The sequence below is a fragment of the Malania oleifera genome, chromosome 3, assembly GCF_029873635.1.
Source record: "Malania oleifera isolate guangnan ecotype guangnan chromosome 3, ASM2987363v1, whole genome shotgun sequence".
NCBI lineage: Eukaryota > Viridiplantae > Streptophyta > Magnoliopsida > Santalales > Ximeniaceae > Malania > Malania oleifera.
In genome coordinates, this window is record NC_080419.1 from 21205858 (window position 1) to 21228133 (window position 22276).

The following is a 22276-nucleotide window of genomic DNA, read 5'->3' on the forward strand; positions in this document are numbered from 1 at the left end:
AAGAGAAAAGAGAAAAGAGAAAAGAGAAAAGAGCAAGGGAAAAAAGAGAAGGGGAGAGGGGGATGCCTCGTGGGATGCTTGCACAGGGGAAGGAAGAGAATGGAATTTATAGGGGGGAAAGCTCTAGACCCAGATAAGAGATCCGACCTGACAACTTGACCCAATTGGAGTTGACCCGAATTGCTATATTTTTTCATTTTTTTCATTCTATGTTCGTTGCAAATCTGACTCTTCTGGAGCCTGTATCTCACAAAACTCAAAACACAAAAGTTGTATATGATCCTTTTTTATTTCTCTAGAAATTTGAATCGTCTCAATTGGAGCTTGGACGGAAAAGTTATGCATAAAATACGAACAGGTATTGGTTTTGGTTCCCGGGAATTTTCCTGCGACAAAAAAATACCAAAACTTCATAAATGGTGCAATAAAGTTCAAGAATGATGATTTTGGCACTTTATTAAAATATTGGGCAATTTTTGACATTTAATTAAAAATATAAACGGTAAAGACCGGGTTAAACGTCCAATTACGCAGTTTCGACGCGTAATCATAGATATATTGACAATGATTATGTGCTTAAATTGTGTAACTAGGTGGTTTAATTCATTGATTGAGGCTTATATTTTTAATTAAATATCTAATTATTCTCAATATTTCAATATCGTGTCTTATTTATAATATTTCGATTTTATTGAGTAAATTATGAATTTTTGGTATTTTTTATCATAGGGCGATTATTGGAAGCTAAAACTAACGCTACTTCATAATTTGTGCGTAATTTTCTCGTCCAAGCTCCGATTGAGACGATTCAAAATTCTCTAGAGAGCTTAGAAAATTATCTACTACTTTTGTGTTTTAAGTTTCAAGAGATATGAGCTCTAGAATGATCAAAATTTCCCTTGTATGATAAGAAACAAAAGAAGAAAAATGGAGGAACAAGAAAAGAAGAAAAAAAATAAAAAATATATATTTTTAGTTGATTTGACCTGGCCATGCAGCCAGGTCCTCCCCTTTTGGTGCTGGGTAGGGCAGCCCTCTCTCTCTCCCTTATATATTGTTTTCTTCCAATCTCCAACTCTCCTCCCTCTCCTTCCCTTCTCTTCTCTCTCCCTCTCGGCTCTCCCTTCCTCCCAGCTCCCTCTCTTACGCTCCTTTCTCTCTAATTCTCTCCTATCTTCTCTTTTCTCTCACTCTTGGCCTCCCCTTCTCTTCCTTTCTTCCTTTTCCCCTTACTTCTCTCCTCTCCCTTGCTGCTAGCTTAAAGCTTCATTGTTGTCATACCCAGTGCTACTATCTCCCATAGTTGTTGCTACGTGTGGCTGCCAAGGATCTGAGACTCCTCACTTGTTGTTTGCAAGCCCAAAAATTCGAAGTTGTTGTTGTGTTTCCATGAAGACCCAAGCCGATTGCTACTATCCTGCCATAGCCGAAGTTGCTATGCTACCCATGGATTTGGCTACTGCTGCTGGAGACCACGGCTGTAGCTGTTAAGGAAGACTTGAGCACCTACGCTGTTGTGTGCTTTGTGGACTACTGCTATATGGCTAGTAACACTTCTTCCTTTCTCTCTTGTTTTTTTAATTCTTTCTTCTGATTACTTAATTGGGTATTGTTAAATTTAAGTAGGAACCCACTTGAAGTTTTGATTTTTAATCTTGTTTGGGTATTATTATCAAGGTTTGTTCATTATCTTTCTCTTCTTATTTATTATTAGCATTAGATTTAATTTTCTCTGCTTGAGTTAATTTCTACTTAATTTAAGTTCGGTTTTTTTTAAAGAAGAAGAAAAAAGAATAAAATTCAAAAATAAAAAAAAGTGTACCCTCTTTAGGATTTAGATTAGTTGTCTTTTTTAAAATTTAAATTTTGTTGAGTTCGATTTAGTTTAAGTTTAATTTTATTAAAGTCCGAAATTTTATCGTGTTTCCGGTTAGATTTAGTTGTTGAAGTTTTGAATTTTTGTTTAAGTTATTAATTGCATTAAAAATTGGTTTTTGTTTAAATTTGTGATTGATTGTGTTTTTTTTTTTTTTTTTTAGAATTACATGTTTTAATTACGTATTAAAGTTATCATCTTTAATTTTTTTTTCTTCTCGAAGTTTCAACGCGTGTTTCAATTCTTGTTTGGCTATTAAATGTAGGATCTTCGTTTCTCACTGATAAATTTCGTGTGCATTAGGATTTAGAATTTAAATTGCATGTTTATTTAATTGTCAAAAGAAAATCTCAAACAAATCAGAAAACCCAAATCTGAACTGTGTTAAGTGCCCTTTTATTTTTTATTTTATTTTCTAATTGGAATTATGTAAAATTTGGAATTAAATTGCATTCCCTGAAGAGATGATCTGACCTTTGGACTAAATATTATATGACAGAACTCCTATATTTTGGATAGCTTCCGAGCTACTTATTTTTCGAGTGAGTCAGACAACACAAATAAATTACTCAATTATTCCAATTAATTTTTTTAAAAATAAATAATAATAAAAATTCATTTCCATTTAAGTTAATGAAGTGTAAACCACGGGAAAAAATTATTAGATTAATAAAGACAATGTCACCCACACAAATATTTGTTATACTAGAACAAAAAAAATTATATTAATTAAACATATGGTCTTCAAATAACTTATTAATTCAATTGTTTATTAGCGGTTATAAAGATATTAATTCAATTATTATTAGTAGTTACAAAAATTTAATTATAAATTTCAAAATATAGGAAATTAAGATTAGGCCAATGCTTTGCGTACTCCCTATGAAGCCTAATGGGCTTCATAGTGTGGCAGCGTAACACAAAGATAATTAAATCATTCTTGAGACCTTGATTAACAACTGTATTTTCTTTTTGATAAATTTGTTTCTTGATTAAACGCATGAAACAGGGGAAAAAAAAAAAAAGTAGAACCCATTAATGTTATCTCCTAACAATAAGACATTCAAACAAACAACTAGCACTTCGACTTTTTTGAACATTAAAGGCAACTTTGCATTAAAGGCAACTTGAAAACATCTTAAGATATCAACCATACAAAAAAGTCGCTTAATTTACGACAGTGCAGCTCCAACTATATATATAGTGGCCTTATGATTTTAACTAGTCACCACACTCCTAGATAGCCAATCGAGCTACATGTCTTATGGTCATGGATATAAGTACTTAGAACATAAGGCTAACATACAGTAGCAATGCTTTATTCTAGTTTAAACACCGAAATTACACAGCTATACTTTTGGCTAATGGGGCGGATGACCAATGCCTGGGCTTGGGCCCGGTGTTGTAGGCGGATGTTTGGCTAATGTTTCAGAGTAGAGAATAAAGTTTGTGGCAGTACGATCTTTCCCCATTTCATTCCCATTGTTGCCAACGTTCTCTATCTTCATGAATTGCCTTCCTTCAGAAGACATGATTCCATGATGAATCAAAACTAGTATAACAAGGAAAGCACAACTGATGGAAGGAAACTTGATTTTGGCCATGATCTGGGTTGGGTTAGCGAGAGAGAAGTAGTGATAGGTAGAATAGCCCCTCAACTCTTACTTCTTTGAGGATGAAACACTCAATGAAGCCTAAGTTACTTATATACACCTTCTACACACACAAACCCACATAGTCATGACAACAAAGAGAGAGAGAGGAAGAGAGAGAGAGAGAGAGTTAATGATGTGTGTGTATGTGTGAGAGAGAGAGAGAGAGATGCAATTTATGATAATGTAAATATTGAAATGGACAAGACTTACATCACATGCTCTCCATATTTGATTGTATCTAAGACCATTTGTAATGGATTGAAGGAGATAGAGGGAAAGAGAGGGTGAAGGGGAGGGAGGGAGAGAGAGAGAGAGAGAGAGAGAGAGAGAGAGAGAGAGAGAGAGAGAGAGTTAATGATGCGTGTGTATGTGTGAGAGAGAGAGATAGAGATGCAATTAATGATAATGTAAACATTGAAATGGACAAGACTTACATCACATGCTCTTCATATTTGATTGTATCTAAGACCATTTGTAATGGATTGAGGGAGGGAGAGGGAGAGGGGGAGAGCGAGAGAGAGAGAGAGAGAGAGAGAGAGTTAATGATGCGTGTGTATCTGTGTGTGAGAGAGAGAGATGCAATTAATGATAATGTAAACATTGAAATGGACAAGACTTACATCACACGCTCTCCATATTTGATTGTATCTAAGACCATTTGTAGTGGATTGACATCTTAATCTGTTTTTGTTTTTGTTTTTTTTTTTTTTTTTCCATCCATCAATTAAAGAAAACATACAACTATCACGAGAAACAAAAAGTTAAGTAGCACCCATTGCACAGGTAAAAAGTTTTACATGCATACATAAAAAAGTTTTATATGCATACATACGTATACACACACACATACACTTATGTCACTTAAAAAAAATTTTCTTAGTTACAAGTTAGCCTATTGATTTTAACTCTTTCTGAAAATATCCAATTAACCAAATCAATCCCTCTATCAAAATTTGGTTAAAAATTATTGTTTAAAATCATAAAACCCACTTGCTTTTTCCTTGTACATTTCAATCTACCAACATTAAAATAAAATTACTAAGAACCCAGTTATATTGTCTAAACTTATTTTACCATTAATAAATTTATTCTCCTATAAATTATTAAAAAAACACTTTCATGTTATATGGTTAATTTAATTGAATAAGCTTGAAAAGATGAAAAATGTTATCTAACATTTTAATAAGTTTCCACAAAATATTTCATATTATTAAATACTACACGGTTGTGAATACCGTCGGCTTGCTAGTGTTGTTTGGATGTGAGTACTACCTGATTGTGAATACTGATTGGCTGTGGATACTGTCTGCTTGTGAATACTGCTTAGTTGTGAACATTGTTTGATGGTGAATATAGATTGATTGTGAATACCGACTATTGTGAACATAAACGTGCAAGGAGATAAGTAACTGCCCTACGTGGGCCACGTATAGTGAAGTACGCAGCTGTCCTATGTGGGCCACGTACTAGGTTGTATATAGTAGTCCTATATGGGCCACGTACTGAGTGGTACGCAGTAGTCCTATGTGGGTCATGTACTTAAATGTACAGTGAAATACGTAGTTGTCCTACGTGGGCCATGTATAGTGTAGTACGCAGCTATCCTATGTGGGCCACATACTAGGTTGTACGCAGTATGTAAGGAACCCAAAAATATTTAGTTGTAGTGATCTTAAAAAATATATAAAATTAAATTAAAATTGAAAACTAAATGAAAAAAATTAAAATTAAAATTAAAATAATTAATTAATTAATTATTATTAATTAAATAATATAATATAATATATTAATATATTAATAGAATATAATATAAATTATAATATATATATATATATATATATATATTAAAACATCCTGAAGGATGAAAGAAGTAAACTAAGACCCCCACTTTTCCTTTTTCAATTCACGCATAGAAATCCCCCATCTGGCTCTCTTGCTCACCTTCACCTGTCTCTCTCTCTCTCTCTTTGATTTTTTCAGCCTAACGAGCACCGATTGAAAATCAGGAAATACCACTGGACTCCATTCTCCGCCACCGTTATTTCTACCAGAGCGGATTTGTCGTAGGAGCGGTGTAGGCATATCTCCTGGGATAAGCCAAATTCTCACTCTTACCTCAATTTTTTCGTAAATCTTAAGCCGAATTGATGATCGGACACCACTACGAGAATTTAGGGATGATTTTCTACAAGTTTAGCGGAGCGGATTTCTCGTGGGGGGTTATTAAGGGGCTAATTCTTATTTAATTAATGCGTATTTAGAAATTTTAGAATATTGGGCATTTTGAGGTTGAACTAGGGTTATTGAATTCAAGGCTTGGGTAAACATTGCGGATGTAATTTCATGACCCTACAGGCACAGTTCAGGAAACCAAGTAAGGGTGTTAAATACTAGTTTCAACGTTAATTTGGAGTCTATAGAGCCTAAGTAAGGTTATATGTGTAGAAACCTTAAGAATTATAGTAATTAAATAATAAAAAAAGGAGAGAAAAGATTTTTTTTTTTTAAAAGGGATCTTAGCAGGGTTTTGTCGAGGAGTAAAGAAGTGCTTGTCGACGAGCAGGGCTCTTCGGCTCATCGACGGGAACTCGTGCCTGATCAATGAGAAATTACCAAGAGGATTGTTTCCAGAACTTGAAACTTGTCGATGAGGAAAAGGTGTTCGTCGACGAGCTCCTTTCATTGACTCGTCAATGAGAAAATATGGCTCGTCGACGAGGCCACGTGGACAAGCATATTCGATACAAGGCCAAGAATCCATTTTTTCCTGCGAGAAAAATGCAAGATCTCTCTCTCTCTCTCTCTCTCTCTCTCTCTCTCTCTCTCTCTCTCTCTCTCTCTCTCTCTCTCTATTTGTGTCCCCTCTGCCTTCTCTCTAGGTTTTTGGATCGGCTCTTCAGCTCGACGATCCGAAGCCACCACGCTACTCCTAGGAAGTTTCTCTTCATATCTGCAGGAGTAGATCATTGGTAAGGTCAATTTGGGCACCATCCCAAAATTTGGGTGGGTAAGTTAGTTATTTTAATATTTGTTAAGGTATTTGGTATTCCTAGGTTGAGGAAAGGTATTAGATGGATTTATACTGAAGTTTTGCTTGGGGAAATAAAAATTCTAGGAGGTTGAGCTAGGGAACACCACAGGTGTAATTTTGGAGTAATTGGTGGGTTTCTCAGTAGGTCAGGTAAGGGGATAAATTAAGTCAATATTTTTCATGAAATTATTTACCGTATTACAACATTTATTTTCAGAAATTATGTATGTATTAGCACAATGTTTGGGAATACTGTAGTTAAATAGGGAAAAAGATTTAATGTTATTTATCAGGAAATATGATTTCAGATCAGGTTTTTGTGCTTAAAAACAGTATCCGTATTTATGTGGCATGAGTATAATTTTCATGAAATTGTATTATATCAGAATATTGGGATTTTCCCAGAATAAGCATGTTTTCTTAATTTTCAGGAAAACCGTGAAAACGATACAGGAACTATGTTTATAGTATGATATTAAAATAATACATGGATTTCAAAACTAAGTATGTTAAAATATGCCGACGTAAGAGCCGTGATTTTATATGATTTACTATACCGGCATAAGGGTCGTGATTTTACATGATACTATGTCGGCGTAAGGGTCGTGGTTTTACATGTTAAATATGCTGGCGCAAGGGTCGTGATATATAAGATATGTTATGCAAAAATTTATGAAAATATTATCATGACAGATATTATTATGAAACAGCCAAGTATCATTATATGAAACTTACTATATGTTATTAGAACTCGGATGGCTTGGTTTAGACTTTCACGAAGCACAGTAACGTAGCTATATGTTCATGATCATGTATATGTTAGTGCTACCACATGTCATAAGGGACTATGGGAGATCGGCAGTCGATGTGGTTTCATGGTAATGTAGGCATCCCTCTGGCATCCAGACCAGGAGGGACAGACCCATCATACTTACATACTTATATTGTTCTAGCGCGGTTGGCTAGCCATTGTTAGGTCCCTCCTTTGGGCCACGCAACCTACTTATGTGGGGGTAAGACATGACACCAGCCATCCAGTGTATTATTTCATGTACGGTTATATAAGATGATTTTCATGTATAGAAACTCAATATGTTATACCATGTTATGATAAATTATGTTTTATCCAGATATGATACAGACAGCTTTACCAAATATGATTTATGTACTGTTATATGTATAACATGAAATTACTCATGTTGCCACACACTGATGTTAGTTTATTTCCCTTACTGAGAGGTGTCTCACCCCAGCTATATAGACATTTCAGGAAACAAATAGAAGAGCAGATAAAGCTCTGCAACATTAGAGGTTGACCGTTCTACCCTGTTTGAAGGGTAAGTCATTATGCTAGGGTCTGATGAATTTTTGGGTTATGACCCTAGGGCACTATTTGGTATTTTTGGGATGTGTATATGTGTATGACAGGTTTGGTAGAACTCTCGTATTATGTTGGTTGGATGACTTGATATGTATATGATTTTATGTTTTCCGCTGCTTAGGTATCAGAGTTGTATTTTAGGTATATCCCTAGTACACAGGTCTAAGTTGATTATGTTTTATTAGCTGAACAGGGTATCAGAATTATTATATTAAATGTTATTTTTTAAAAAAATTATGGTAAAATAGGCGGGTCATTACAATATGGGTATTATTTTTGGAAATGAGTTAATTAATCTGGGAAAAACGCAAATTGCAGGATTTGAGTTTCGGGTGCCGGGGGCATAGGATCTAGGTTTTAACGAGACTCTTAGTAAGCCAAGTAAGGGGAATAAATTATAACAGTATTTTTGATATTATTGATTGAATGAATATGTGAAAAATGAAGCTATGATATTTTTCCCTGTGAAATTAGTATTTTGTAAATATTAGATGAAAATTGTGTGGCGTATGATGTATATTGAAAAATGTGAAATTTTATGATGAGAATTTTATTAGAAAATAATGAAATGAGAACTATCGATATGCTTGCTGGAAATTATGAAAATAATATATAAATCCGTGTATTGAAATGATTTTTATGAAAATGGGAAAGTATGAATACCGATTTGGGTATGATGAGAAGTATTGAAAAACGTAAAATGAGTTATATACTAACATGAGAATGAAATAAATGTGAATATATATATATATATATATATATATGTATGTATGTATGTATGTATTATTGTGAAATGAATTTTGAAATGTGGGAATATTGCAATGTAAATTCTGTAATATGAACATTTAAATGTGGGAGTTGAAATATGAATATTGAAATGAGTATATTGGGAAATGTGAACATTGCAAAGTGCGAAAGCTGCAATGGGATAATTGAAATATGATTGATGAAATGCCAATACCGCGTAATGATTGTGGGTATGTGGTAATGATAACCCTGATTGATGGTTATGGAAACCCTAATGATGGGTTCTGATATTAAGCATGGTACCGTTGCTAGTGGTGTTAGTACAACCACATGGACTCGTGAAGTGTGTGGCGTGAGAGATGACTAAGCTGTATAGTAGAGTTGTTGTACCCCTTGAGTCTGGATCAAGGCTATAGGTCGGCCATTCGTACTACAGATACAGGATATGTGATATGATATTTTGATCTAACCAAGTTGGTCAACAGCGGTTAGATCCAGCCTTCAGGCCACACAACCCTAACCATGGGGGGAAGCATGGCATAGTGAATATCCTTAGGGCAGCCATGAGTTACAGACACAAGTATATTGGTTATTAGGGACACTCATGAGCTAGATGAAAATGGAAATGCAATGAAAATTGAAATGAAATGGAAATGGAAATGCAATGAAAGAAAATGAGGGAAGAAATAGTGTGAGTTAATAATATAAATAAATGAGGGGAAGTAAAACTCTCCGCTTGAAGGCTTACTGAGTAAGGTGAGTGCCCTAATAATTATCAGCTGCAGCTAAAGCCGAGTAATCGAGTAAGGTTGCAAACGATATCAGGGCAGAGAGAAGCTACTTGCATGGGCGGGTAAGCTTCCCTATTCTCAGGAACTTCATTGGTAAACATGAGTTGTGTACGAATGATTTTGGAAACGAAATTAAAAGATTTTAAAAGCTTATGATGTATATCTTTATGAGTATGAAAATGAACTTGTATACTTTCTCATATGGAAATCATTTTAATGAGTATTTTAATATAAATAAACTCATAGTGCCACACACTGTAAATATCTTATTCCGTCTTTCTGAGATGTGGCTCACCCAAATTATCTAAATTTTTTAGGGAATAGAGACAAACCAGGTGGTAGGGCTCCAAGATAGTGTGGAGTGGATACCCTGATATATAGGGTGAGTGTTGGACTAGGGAGGTGTAATTCCCCTAGGGTTGTGTTGTTTTGGGTATGATACAAATGTAGATGTTTATGTATAATGATACTCTGGGTATTGTATTTTGGATAGTTTGTATTTTATGACTTCCACTATTAGGTTAATATAAATAAAATACCTGTTTACCCGGTGCCCCATGCAGGTCGGGTCATGTGAGTGGCATCAGAGATGTTGACGTGGCCGATATATGATTGTTTACTATTGTTTATATATATATATATATATATATATAAATGGTATGAAAAATCGGGGCGTCACAGTTTGGTATTAGAGCCTAGGTTGCTATGTTCTACAGACTTTAGTAAATAGAGGAATACAATACTAGAGTATAGGAATGGATTTTGAGGAAAATAAGAGATGGGTAGATTGAAATGTGAGTGAGTCATTGTGAAAGATGAGGTGAGAATTTAGGATTCTATCTTATGGCCTAGAGACAGGAGTACCGGGGTTGTTTTTGTGTTTTTCATGGGGTGACGATTTCAGGAAAACCATGGATACTATTGCTGGGTCTTGATTCTGAGTGGTGGGACTTAATCTCAAATGGGAATTGAAAATGTGGAGATAAATGGTTGTTGAAGAGTAATTTATGAGTTATAGTATTGTATTGATTGCGTGATAGTAAATGAATTTTGAGACCGGTTGTTCCCTTTGCAGAATGGATCCAGGGAACAGTAACACGAGTACGAGAGGTGATGGAGCAGGACCTTCCAGTATGGGTGGCGGAGACCCTGATGCAGTATTACGTAGCATCACCCAGCAAGTTTTGGTTGAGATGGGTAGGAGCTCGAGGGAGCAAAGCTGCAGGATCGAGCAGTGCACGTGTATGCGACCCCCATCTTTTGCTAGATGGGCGGACCCACTAGTAGCTGAAAACCGGGTCCAGGACATAGAGGATATATTGGCAGTCCTCTCGTGTACAGATCCTCTCGTGTACAGATGAGCAGAGGGTGTTATTTGCCACATTTAAATTGACTAAGAAAGCAAAGCACTAGTGGAGGTTGGTGAGATTATTGGAGGAGCAGAGGCTTGACCCTGTGGCAATGATGTGGAGTCGCTTCAGAGAGATCTTCTTTGAGCGGTACTTCTCTACTATGGTCAGGAGTGCAAAGGTATTAGAGTTTCTGTATCTGACATAGGGGCTTATGACGGTGCAGTAGTATACAACGACATTCATTTCCATTTAAATTACTCAATTATTCCAATTAATTTTTTTAAAAATAAATAATAATAAAAATTCATTTCCATTTAAGTTAATGAAGTGTAAACCACGGGAAAAAATTATTAGATTAATAAAGACAATGTCACCCACACAAATATTTGTTATACTAGAACAAAAAAAATTATATTAATTAAACATATGGTCTTCAAATAACTTATTAATTCAATTGTTTATAGCCGTTATAAAGATATTAATTCAATTATTATTAGTAGTTAAAAAATTAAATTATAAATTTCAAAATATAGGAAATTAAGATTAGGCTAATGCTTTGCCTACTCCCTATGAAGCCTAATGGGCTTCATAGCGTGGCAGCGTAACACAAAGATAATTAAATCATTCTTGAGACCTTGATTAACAACTATATTTTCTTTTTGATAAATTTGTTTCTTGATTAAATGCATGAAACAGGGGAAAAAAAAAAAAAAGTAGAACCCATTAATGTTATCTCCTAACAATAAGACATTCAAACAAACAACTAGCACTTCGACTTTTTTGAACATTAAAGGCAACTTTGCATTAAAGGCAACTTGAAAACATCTTAAGATATCAACCATACAAAAAAGTCGCTTAATTTACGATAGTGCAGCTCCAACTATATATATAGTGGCCTTATGATTTTAACTAGTCACCACACTCCTAGATAGCCAATCGAGCTACATGTCTTATGGTCATGGATATAAGTACTTAGAACATAAGGCTAACATACAGTAGCAATGCTTTATTCTAGTTTAAACACCGAAATTACACAGCTATACTTTTGGCTAATGGGGCGGATGACCAATGCCTGGGCTCGGGCCCGGTGTTGTAGGCGGATGTTTGGCTAATGTTTCAGAGTGGAGAATAAAGTTTGTGGCAGTACGATCTTTCCCCATTTCATTCCAATAGTTGCCAACGTTCTCTATCTTCATGAATTGCCTCCCTTCAGAAGACATGATTCCATGATGAATCAAAACTAGTATAACAAGGAAAGCACAACTGATGGAAGGAAACTTGATTTTGGCCATGATCTGGGTTGGGTTAGCTAGAGAGAAGTAGTGATAGGTAGAATAGCCCTTCAACTCTTACTGCTTTGAGGATAAAACACTCAATGAAGCCTAAGTTACTTATATACACCTTCTACACACACAAACCCACATAGTCATGACAACAAAGAGAGAGAGAGGGAGAGGGAGAGAGAGAGAGAGAGAGAGTTAATGATGTGTGTGTATGTGTGAGAGAGAGAGAGGGAGAAGCAATTTATGATAATGTAAATATTGAAATGGACAAGACTTACATCACATGCTCTCCATATTTGATTGTCTCTAAGACCATTTGTAATGGATTGAGGGAGATAGAGGGAAAGAGAGGGTGAAGGGGAGGGAGAGAGAGAGAGAGAGAGTTAATGATGCGTGTGTATGTGTGAGAGAGAGAGATAGAGATGCAATTAATGATAATGTAAACATTGAAATGGACAAGACTTACATCACATGCTCTTCATATTTGATTGTATCTAAGACCATTTGTAATGGATTGAGGGAGGGAGAGGGAGAGGGAGAGGGGGAGAGCGAGAGAGAGAGGGGGAGAGCGAGAGAGAGAGAGAGAGAGAGAGAGAGAGAGAGAGAGAGAGAGAGTTAATGATGCGTGTGTATCTGTGTGTGTGAGAGAGAGATGCAATTAATGATAATGTAAACATTGAAATGGACAAGACTTACATCACATGCTCTCCATATTTGATTGTATCTAAGACCATTTGTAGTGGATTGACATCTTAATCTGTTTTTGTTTTTGTTTTTTTTTTTTTTTTTTCCATCCATCAATTAAAGAAAACATACAACTATCACGAGAAACAAAAAGTTAAGTAGCACCCATTGCACAGGTAAAAAGTTTTACATGCATACATAAAAAAGTTTTATATGCATACATACGTATACACACACACATACACTTATGTCACTTAAAAAAAATTTTCTTAGTTACAAGTTAGCCTATTGATTTAACTCTTTCTAAAAATATCCAATTAACCAAATCAATCCCTCTATCAAAATTTGGTTAAAAATTATTGTTTAAAATCATAAAACCCACTTGCTTTTTCCTTGTACATTTCAATCTACCAACATTAAAATAAAATTACTAAGAACCCAGTTATATTGTCTAAACTTATTTTACCATTAATAAATTTATTCTCCTATAAATTATTAAAAAAACACTTTCATGTTATATGGTTAATTTAATTGAATAAGCTTGAAAAGATGAAAAATGTTATCTAACATTTTAATAAGTTTCCACAAAATATTTCATATTATTAAATACTACACGGTTGTGAATACCGTCGGCTTGCTAGTGTTGTTTGGATGTGAGTACTACCTGATTGTGAATACTGATTGGCTGTGGATACTGTCTGCTTGTGAATACTGCTTAGTTGTGAACATTGTTTAATGGTGAATATAGATTGATTGTGAATACCGACTATTGTGAACATAAACGTGCAAGGAGATACGTAACTGCCCTACGTGGGCCACGTATAGTGAAGTACGCAGCTGTCCTATGTGGGCCACGTACTAGGTTGTATATAGTAGTCCTATATAGGCCATGTACTGAGATGGTACGCAGTAGTCCTATGTGGGTCATGTACTTAAATGTACAGTGAAATACGTAGTTGTCCTACGTGGGCCATGTATAGTGTAGTACGCAGTTATCCTATGTGGGCCACATACTAGGTTGTACGCAGTATGTAAGGAACCCAAAAATATTTAGGTGTAGTGATCTTAAAAAATAAATAAATAAATAAATAAATAAAATTATTTAAAATTAAAAAAGTAAATGAAAAAAATTAAAATTAAAATTAAAATAATTAATTAATTAATTATTATTAATTAAATAATATAATATAATATATTAATATATTAATAGAATATAATATAAATTATAATATATATATATATATATATATATATATATATATTAAAACATCCTGAAGGATGAAAGATGTAAACTAAGACCCCCCTTTTTCCTTTTTCAATTCACGCGTAGAAATCCCCCATCTGGCTCTCTTGCTCACCTCCACCTGTCTCTCTCTCTCTTTTTGATTTTTTCGGCCTAATGAGCATCGATTGAAAATCAGGAAATACCACTGGACTCCATTCTCCGCCACCGTTATTTCTACCGGAGCGGATTTGTCGTAGGAGCGGTGTAGGCATATCTCCTGGGATAAGCCAAATTCTCACTCTTACCTCAATTTTTTCGTAAATCTTAAGCCGAATTGACGATCGGACACCACCACGAGAATTTAGGGATGATTTTCTACAAGTTTAGAGGAGCGGATTTCTCGTGGGGGGTTACTAAGGGGCTAATTCTTATTTAATTAATGCGTATTTAGAAATTTTAGAATATTGGGCATTTTGAGGTTGAACTAGGGTTATTGAATTCAAGGCTCGCGTAAACTAGGCTTAGGGTTTTTGGGATATAGCCTATATATAGGCTTATTCACACATAGCACAAAAGGGGGCACAGCGCACAACACACGGAGCCAAAAAAAAAAAAAAACCTTCTTTTGCTCACCTCTTTTAGTCCTACTCCACTGACCCGAGGCCTCACTGTTCCAGCCATCTTCCTCGTTTCCTCTCCCCCTTAATCATCTTATTCTCCCTCTCATACTCTCCCATGGCTCCGCTCCAACCTGTACCATCACCAACCTCCGATGCTAGCCACCGTAGCATCTTCATCCTCCAGCAGTTACCACCAATAGCCGAACACTCCATCGTAGTCCTCCTGGATCTCCGGCCATCTTCTGCAACCTCTACTACACAGCCCCAGCAACTAACCCAGACAACCCAAACCACCATTCGTCCCTGTCTTCATGGCGTCCTTGCCACCGCAGGACCACGTCGTCGCCATCGGCGCCACACTTCGGCAGGCCATGTCTCTCTCTCTCGCGGCTCCATCATCATCTTCTCCAACAACCACCCAGCCGAGCACCACCGAGCAGCCATTGCTCCACGATAGACTAGTAGACTGCAGCCGAGCCTTGAACAACCATCATCCTTGCTCCGGCAAGCCTCCAGCCACCTTGAGCCAAGCCACAGCCATCGTATGTGAGCTAGCCACGTACACGCACCCACAGCCACTGCAACACCAGCACAGCCGAGCCCCCTTCTGTAGCTATTGCCAGAAGTTCCAGACCCCGAAGCTGCTTGGGCCAGCCACAAACCAGTCTCCACCCTTTGCAACTCCAACGACTTGTGGTAAGTCCCTCTACTGTATATACATGCACACACACACACAGACACAGCAACACACACACATCTCAATTTTTCTTTGTTTATTATATTAAAAGTGTGAGTTGTAAACAGTGTGAGTGCACTCTGATCTCTTTAAACTTTAAGCTACAGTATTGAGCATTGGTAACTATGAACTTTCTTAGCCATAAAGGTTTTCAAATATATAATCTAGTACATATCAATGCACTCACTAAGATTGAGGCGTTACATATCGTCGTTCCCTAAGTCAGCAAGCTCTCGGTGTAAGGATCTACCTATTTTACCATAATTTTTTTTTTAATAATATATGTAGTGATCCCCATAACTTGCTAAACTGGCATAATTAAAATCAACCTTGGCCCACGGGTATTAGGGATATACCTGTCATACATCTTTGATACCTAAGTAGCAAAAAACATAAATTACATACATACCATCCAATAGTTACAATACCAGAGTACTACTAATCTGTAAAATATATATATATATATACATCCCAAAAGACCAAAATGGTAAATCTAAGATCATAATCCAAAAACCATCTGACCCTAGCTTAGTAACTCACCTTCCCATCGGGGTAATATAAACTGCCTCTATTGGCGCAGAGCTCGGTCCGCCTGTCTAGCTGGATTCCCTGAAATGTTTTGTAAGCTAAGGTGAGACACCTCTCAGTAAAGGAAATAAACTAACATTAGCGTGTGGCAACATGCGTATTTCCGTGTTATACATGTAACAGTTCATAAATCATATTTGGAAAAACTGTCTGTATCATATCTGGATAAAATATAATTGATCATAACATGGTATAACATACCGAGTTTCTATACATGAAAATCATCTTATATAACTGTACATGAAATAATACCATGGATGGAAAGCTGGCTGGTGTCATGTCTTATCCCCACATGACTAGGTTGTACAAGCCGAAGGCGGGACCTAGCAATGGCTGGTAGACCATGCTAAATCAACATAAGTCTGTAAGTACGATGGTCTGCCCCTCCTGGTTCGAATTGCCAGAGTGATGCCTATACTACATGAAACCACATCGACTACCGTTCTCCCATAGTCCCATACGACATGTGGTAGCACTAACATATACATGATCGTGAACATATAGCTATGGTACCGTGCTTCGTGAAAGCCTAAACCAAGCTGTCCGGGTTCTGATAACATATAGTAAGTTTCATATAATGATTCATAGCTGTTTCATAATAATATCTGTCATAATAATATTTTCATGAACTTTTGCATATCATATCATGTAAACCACAGCCCTTGCGCCGACATATTATATCTTGTAAATCACAGCCTTTACGCCAGCATAGTATAACATGTAAAACCATGGCCCTTACGCCGGCATAGTATATCATGTAAAACCACGACTTTTGCGCTGGCATAGTATAACATACATAGTTTTGAAATCCCTGTATTGTTTCAATACCATACTTTAAACGTAATTCTTGTACCGTTTTTAATATCTTCCTAAAAACAGTGATAATATGCTTATTCTGAAAACATAATATTCTTATATTACATAAAATCATAGAATTTCATACTCATGCCACACAAAAGTAAATATTGTTCTAATCATAAGATTTGCACAAAAATCATATCCCTGCTAAAATTTATTAAAATCATTTTCCTGTTAATAGTAGTATTTCCAAACCTAGTTCTATAACATACATAATTTTTTTGGAAATAAAAGCTGAATAATAATAAATAATTTCATGAAAATACTTAGTTTATCCCCTTACCTGGCTTATTGAAAAGCCCACAAATTAACCAATCCCACACTCGTGGTGTTCCCAGCTTAATACCCTGAAATTACATTTTTCCTAACAAAACTTTAGTATAAACTCATCTAATACCTTTTCTTGGCCCAGAAATACCAAATACCTTAATAAATATTAAAATAACTAACTTACCCAAATTTTGGGATGGTGTCAGAGTTGGCCTAACCAACGATCTACTCTTGCAGATATGAAGAGAAACTTTTGAGGAGTAGTGTGGCGGCTTCGGATCGTCGAATCGGCGTGAAATGAGGCCGGATTTCTAGAGAGAAGGCAGAGGGGATGAAGTTAGAGAGCGAGAGAGAAATCTTGCATTTTTCTCTCGCAAGAAAATGGATTCTTGACCTTTTATAGAATGCTTGTCCACGTGGTCTCGTCGACAAACCACATCTCCTCGTCGACGAGTCCATGAAGTAGGTTCGTCAATGAACACCTTCTCCCTGTCGATGAGTTTCAGGCTCTGGAAATAGTCCTCTCGATAATTTCTTGTCAACGAGACACGCGTCACCGTCAATGAGCCCCAGAGCCCTGCTCGTTGACGAGCACTTCTACACTCGTCAACGAGACCCTGCTGAAACCCCTTTTTAGAATTTCTTTTCTCTCATTTCTTTTATTATTTAATTAATATAATTCTTCGCGTCTCTACACTCGGACTAAAGTCCCGAGGATTGGGGCATTACGTATCACCATCCCCCTTTGCCTTAATACCATAAAATTTAATTTAAAAACATCCTTGTATATATATATACTTTATGCAATTAAAATAACATTATAAAAATTGTGTACTTAATTTATGAAATAACATGAACAACGTCATAAAAACTTTTAATATATCTTTATTAATTTGTAAAACATGCAATAAAATTTAACAAACTCATGTCATACAATTTTCGTGTTAAAAATATTTTTCTTGAATAGAAAATATTAATGCTGTAAAGTATTCGAAGGAATTATAACATTTCTTAACCCAAAAATAACCGTAAGTATATTAAAAATTAAACTGATATAATCAAATACACATAAAAATAAACTTGGGTAAAATTTAATAAAAACCTAACGTAACCAAATTTACTTATTCTGTTTTAACCTTGTGAAATGGTTACAACAAACTTTTAACTTTTAAAATTAGATTAGAAAGAGTGGAGGAGTGAGAATTTTAAGTGTAAAATTTTTTTTTCTACCACTTTTTCTTCTCTTTCTCTTAAAATATTTTTTACGTAGAAGCTATGAGATTTCAATAGAGAGAGTTTCTTTATTTAGAGGCAGTGGGGAAGGACCAATTTTGAAATATGATTTTTTAGTGAGGAAGCGCCTGCAAAATTGTCAAGCAGTTGCAAGAAATTGAGTGGAAGAAGACAACACAATTAATGGGGATGAGGAAATTGATTGGAGGGCAGTGGGAAGAGATGTATTGTAGGAGAGTCACGAGGAACAAAAAAAAAAAAGAAGTGGTGGGAAGGGGTAGGGGCCACGGGGAGAAGAAAAGAAAGAATGAAGAAAGAAAGATGGGGGAAAAGAGAGATAAAGAGAGATAAAGAGAGTTGGAGGTTTACTTGGGGGAGGGGAAGACATGGATGGGAACAAATTTTGTCCCCTTCCCTTTTTATTTATTTATTTATTTATTTATTATTATTATTATTATTATTATTATTATTATATGTGCGTGTGTATATATATATATATAAATTGTGTGTGGGTACATGTGGGTTATATAATTAAGGGACTGGGGAGAAACAATTTAAGAGGAAAAGAAGAAAAAGCATACATCTGGTGAATGAAATATATATATATATATATATATATATATATATAAAATTTATTTAAAGTATTATTATTAATAAATTATATTTTATTATTTATTATGAAAGAAGAAGCAACTTCGAATCCAAGATCCATGTAGGTCTCACATAGTTTCGAGACCCATGTGACCCCCACACAATTCCAGTAGGCCTCACACAGCTTCATAGGCCTCATATGCGCTGGATGTGGGAAAGATCACAATGCAACTTAATGTATTATATAATAATTATATATATTTGCATGCAGGTGGGAATGAGTATAATGATGTGTGAGATGGCCACCTATATTGCGAAATTTATGAAGTGTATACAATGACATATATATTATTATTGTTATTTTATCATATATTTCAACAATGTATGTCTGTTAATAAATATTATTTTATATATATGTTGTAGAGACCTGGGAAAATAAAATACTAAAAGAAAAGGGGAAAAAGTAATTTTTGGTCGGGGAAGGAGAAAACCGGCGATGGTTTTCTAGAGGAGCCAGAAAAATGGCGACGGTTTTGGTATTTACCGCGGAGCTGTAATGGGTAAACAGTTAAGATCAAGTCGGTTAAATGGAAAGTTGGTGACGATTTTCTGAGAGCTGGAAAAAATCGGAGACGGTTTTCTCTACAGTGGGTGTATAAGGAGATCTAGCGAGGCTTTTTCATTTAATCACACAATTCTCTCTCTCTCTCTCTCTCTCTCTCTCTCTCTCTCTCTCTCATGCAAACCCACGAACCTCTCTCTTTATTTCTTCGATTTCGACCTCATTTTTTCCCAGATTGACGATCAGGAACCACCAAGGGGTTCTTAGGAAGATTTTCTACAACTTACGAGGAGCGGATTTCCAAGTTGGGGTTCTGGGGCACCATCCCAAAACCAGGATAAGTGGTGTATTTCAGGGTTTTTAAGTTAAATTGGAGTATCTGAAATGTAGGAAGTGTTATATGGAAGTTATTCTGGGAGTTGTGTTGAATAATTTAGGGAAAATGTGAATTGCAGGTTTTTGGGCTGCGAACGACGAAGGGCATAAAAATTGGTTGTTTTTGTAAAACCACAGCAAGTCGGGTAAAGGGAATAAATTATTACAGTTGATTTGAGAAATACTGGATGAGTTATTATGTGAAAATGGAATTATGTTATTTTACTTTGAAATTTATTATGATATAAATATCAGATGAAAACTTGTGTGGCATATGATTTATATTGAAATGTGTACATGGAAATGTTACTAAATTGATGAAATGAACATCTTCTAAGAAATGATGAATATGTGATATATAGAAAGGTTTTATTGAGAAATGTGAATTTCATGAAATGAAATATATATATATATATATATGTATGTATGTATGTAGTATGTATTTATGAGATGAAATGAGCTGTGTATACTGAAAATGTGGATATGAGAAATATGAATATAGGAAATGTGAAAATGTGAAATGGAAATATTATAATGTTAATTCTGCAATATGAAAATGTGAAGTATGATTATGGGAAATGTGAATATGTGAAACGAAAATATTGTAATGTTAATTCTGTAATATGAAAATGACAAATGTGAATATGAGAAATATGATTATGAGAAATGTGAATATTTTAATGTAAAATTCTGCAATATTAATATTGAAATGTGAATATGTGAAATGTGAATATTGCAATGTTATTTCTGCAATATGAATATTAAATTGTGAGAATTTCCATTTCCATTTTCATTTCCTTTTTATTTCCATTTTCATTTTTTTTTTCATTTCTATTTTCATTTCCATTTCCATATCTAGCTCATGAGTGTCACCATAACCGATACATCCATGTCTGTACTCATGATTACCTTAAGGATATTCACTACACGTCATGCTTCCCCCCATGAATAGAGTTGTGCGGCCCGAAGGTTGGACCTAACCGTGGTTGGCCGACCCGGTTAGGTTAAATATCATCACATATCTCGTATCTGTAGTACGACTGGTCGGCCAAAAGTCCTGATCCAGATTTAGGGGGCACAACAACTCTACTATACAGTTCATTCGACTATCACGTCACACGCTCCACGAGTCCGTGTGGTTGCACTAACACCACTAGCAACGATACCATACTCTCAATATCACAACCTATTATTAGGGTTTCCATATCCATCCATCAGGGTTATCACTGCCACATACCATCAATCATTATGTGGTATTGACATTTCATCAATCACATGTTTGTATTCCCCTTTCAAAATTTAACATAGAGAATGGAAACAAGATAGAAAATGAGAAATGCATTTGCATGAGTTAATAAATAATTAAAGCGAAGTAAAACACACCGCTTGAGGACTTACTGAGTAAGGTGAATGCTCTGATAAGTATCAGTTGTAGCTCAACCCAAGTTGATTGAGCTAGGCTGCAAACGATATCGGGGTAGAGGGAAGCTGCTTGTATGGGCGGATAAACTTTTCTATTCTCAGGACTTCGCTGGTAAACTTAGGATATGAATAAATGATTTTGGAAATGGAAGAAAAAGTTTATGAAAGCTTGTGTTGTATATCTATATGATTATGATTATGGAAATGTTATATTTTCTCAGAAGATACTATCACTAATATGTTTTTATGCTATGATATAATGAATCTCATATTGCCACACACTATAGATAATTTATTCCGTCTTACTGAGATATGTCTCACCCAATCATTTAAATATTTCAGGAAATCGAGATAAACCCGGTGATAGAGCTCTGAGATAAAGGGGAGCATATACCCTATGTTGTTAAGGTGAGTATTTTGAGCTAGGGAGGTTTGATTCCCCTAGAGGTCTATGTATTAGACTTGTATATATGGATGGTATATTACTCTGGTATGTGTATTCGCTGCGATATGTATGCATATATATATTTGAAATGACTTCCTCTATTAGGGTTGTGTATGAGTATGATTGTTTACCTGGTACCCACTTTATGGTCGGGTTATGTATTATGGTATCAGTGGTTGACGTGGTCGATATGTGGTGTTTATATTAATTTTATGAAAAAAAAAATGGAATGAAAAATTTGGGCATCATAGTTTGGTATCAGAGCCTAGGTTTGCTAGGTTCTGCAGACTTTAGTAAACAACGGAATACAATACCAGAGTATAGGAATTGATATTGATGAGATATGAGTCAATTGTTGTTAGAGGATGAGATTAGAATTTAGGGTTCTGTCTTGCGACCTGGAAGCAGGAGTTCCGTGATTTTTTCTGTGTTTTTCCTGGGGTGCTGACTTCTGGAAAACCATAAATACTATCGTTGGTTCTAGTTTCTAAGTGGTAGGATTGAATCTTAAATGGGGATTGAGGAATGTTTGTAGTAGCATAATTTTTGGA

General features: G+C 35.4%; 1 long non-coding RNA gene across 2 annotated transcripts; it reads left to right on the forward strand.

Moving 5' to 3' along the window:
* The first annotated feature begins 996 nt into the window (after positions 1–996).
* Positions 997–21839, forward strand: LOC131152325 (uncharacterized). 2 transcript variants are annotated; one of them, XR_009135923.1, is made up of 2 exons: positions 997–1547; positions 21623–21839. It is a non-coding gene; the product is annotated as an uncharacterized LOC131152325 (long non-coding RNA). The 2 variants fall into 2 exon arrangements; XR_009135922.1 differs by lacking the exon at positions 21623–21839 and adding an exon at positions 10557–12198.
* Positions 21840–22276: the final 437 nt, after the last annotated feature.